This window comes from Lemur catta, chromosome 22 (assembly GCF_020740605.2).
Source record: "Lemur catta isolate mLemCat1 chromosome 22, mLemCat1.pri, whole genome shotgun sequence".
NCBI lineage: Eukaryota > Metazoa > Chordata > Mammalia > Primates > Lemuridae > Lemur > Lemur catta.
The window spans coordinates 26625005-26627454 of NC_059149.1; the positions used below are offsets into that span (position 1 = coordinate 26625005).

The window sequence follows — 2450 nt, forward strand, 5'->3', positions numbered from 1 at the left end:
GCCGGTTCTGCCTCCTGTCCTCGCCGCGCTGCCCCCAACCCCCTCAATGGCCCCGCAATCCCCCCAGCTCTGCTCTGGTCCCCGCGGGAGCCTGTCAGTGTCAGTCCGTTGCGGGCAGGCAGAGAGGAGCCGCCCGGCGGAGGGAGACGCTGGCGGGAGGAGGGACCCCGCGGCCGGCCAGCGCAGGTGCGTCCCGCGGCTGCGCCCACGGGCCGGGGTGGGTCCGGGGACACGCACGCGGAGGCGGGAGGCCGCAGGCTCACGTCCCCTTCCTGGTTAACCCGGCAACCTCGGGGACGGCCACCCTCCTGGAAGCCTCTGCGTCCTCACATTAGGGGGTCATCATAATGTTAACCATGATACCAGCTCAGGGTTCTTGTGAGAATTAGATTGAAAAAGTAAGGTATTCGAGGTGCTTTGGGAAGTGCCGTACTGGGACTCGGAGTCCTGGGCGCAGGGCAGGAGTCCCGTGCTCGGTTCTGACGCGCCCTGCGGCCCCAGGGAGCTGGTGTTTGCACGGGGGAGAGGGACAGGTGCGCCTGCACCTCCAGGGACGCGGGCTGGCAGCCAGCCCAGCAACCCTCCCCTGCACTGGGCTTGAGTAACGCACATGTGACTGCTGGGGATGTGCTGACCTTCCTATTAATGATGGGACCCAGCAGATACAGTTCAAAGACACGCGTACCTGTGGGGCGGGCTGTTGTTTCGCATATGGAGTCTGGTAACCGACAGGCCAGGCAGCACCCAGGATGCTGGGCCAAGGGACATGAGGTGGAGGGGCTGGGGGCGTGGTCAGGATGCCGGGGGCGTGGTTAGGATGCTCTCCTCCCCTCCCCCCAACCAACAAGGGCTACTTCCTCCCCCACGATCTTTACAGATAGTGCCATTCCTTCCGGCCCCTCGGTGAGTAAGGTGCATTTTTTTACATTCTATTGAGGCAGAACAATTGTATTCAAGCATATCGGTTATTTGCATTTGTTTCTGAGCTACCTTTTGTTTGTGCTCTGTACCCATTTTCTATTGCTTTATTTATATTTTTTATTGATTTGTTGGAGCTCTTGTTATCTTGTGAACAATACCCCTTTATTGGCTTGCTGTCAGTAGTTTCTCAAGTTTGTGGTTTGTCTTAACTTTGTTTATAGTATTATTTTATAACTTTATTGGGGTATAATTGGTGTGCAGTAAACCGCACATAAAGTGTTCAACTTTATGAGTTTCAGAATATGTTTACACCACTGAAACCGTCTCCACAATCAGAATAACACACACTCCATCTTCCCCCAAAGACTCCTTGAGCCCCTTGGTCATCCCTCCCTTTCTCTACCCTCGTCCTCAGGCAACTACTGATCTCCATAGCTATTCAGTAAATCGGTAATTCAGTAAATTCAGATTAGTTTACATTTCCTAGAATTTTGAATAAAAGGAATTGTAGAGTATGTATCCTTTTTTTTATCTGATTTCTTTCACTCAGCTTAACGACTTTGGATTTCATGCGTGTTGGTGCGTGTATCAGCAGCGTGTGCTTTGCGGCTGAGCGGATTCCACTGGATGGACACACCACGGTTTGTTTGTGCCTCCCCTGGCTGATGGACATTGGGGAGGTTTCCAGTTTGTGGCTATTAAAAATCGAGCTTTTTGAAGATTTGTCTATGAGTCTTTGAGTGTCAAGGAGGATTTTGACAGCTGGAGATGAAAGCACAGTGCAGGCAGAGGGGGTGCATGGCCTCGGAGAGGCGGACGGGAAGCAGTGTCGTGGTCTGGGGAGCTGGGACAGCAGGTGTTCATCGGAGGGGAGAAGAGAGAGCCGGTTGGAATCGGATCTCAGAGCGTTTTGGAGATTTTGCTGAGGACTGTGTTTTATTTATTTATTTATTTTATATGAAATGCTTCACAAATTCGTGTGTCATCCTTGTGCAGGGGCCACGCCAATCTCTGGATTGTTCCAATTTGAGTATATGTGCTGCCGAAGCGAGCACAGGACTTTGTTTTAGTCAATGTGCAATAGACAGCCATGGCGTTTTTCTTTTCTAAGGTGGGAAAGAACAATAAGAATTGCAACCCTGTTCAGATGAACATCCCCTCGATCCGTATTTACTGAATGGCGGAGCTACATGACCGGTCTCCTTTTAACACTTGCGTTGGGAAGCAGTCACTCAAGCTGGGAGCGAGGCGCCAGCCAGTGGCAGAGCTCTGAGTTCTTGCGGAGAGGAAGCTCCTCTGTGACTCATGTTTCCCTGTTTGTACAACGTCATGAACATGAACTATCCTGAACTGCCCCCTCTCGCAGGTATCCCTTCTATAGGGGAAGGTATGTATTCCAACAGAATTTGTTTGTAAAATGTAAAAATGGGTTTCTGGTAGGTAAACGCTAGTTTCTCACTAGCTTCCGTTGAACATTGGGGATGTGTTACTGTAGAAAGATACCACCTTGGAAAAGCCTTGTGCAATAA

The 2450-nt window shown here is 51.2% G+C and overlaps 1 non-coding gene across 1 annotated transcript; it reads right to left on the reverse strand.

The window, feature by feature from the left end:
- Positions 1 to 1872: 1872 nt before the first annotated feature.
- LOC123626744 lies at positions 1873 to 1976 on the reverse strand. Its single transcript, XR_006730985.1, has one exon. It is a non-coding gene; the product is annotated as a U6 spliceosomal RNA (small nuclear RNA).
- Positions 1977 to 2450: the final 474 nt, after the last annotated feature.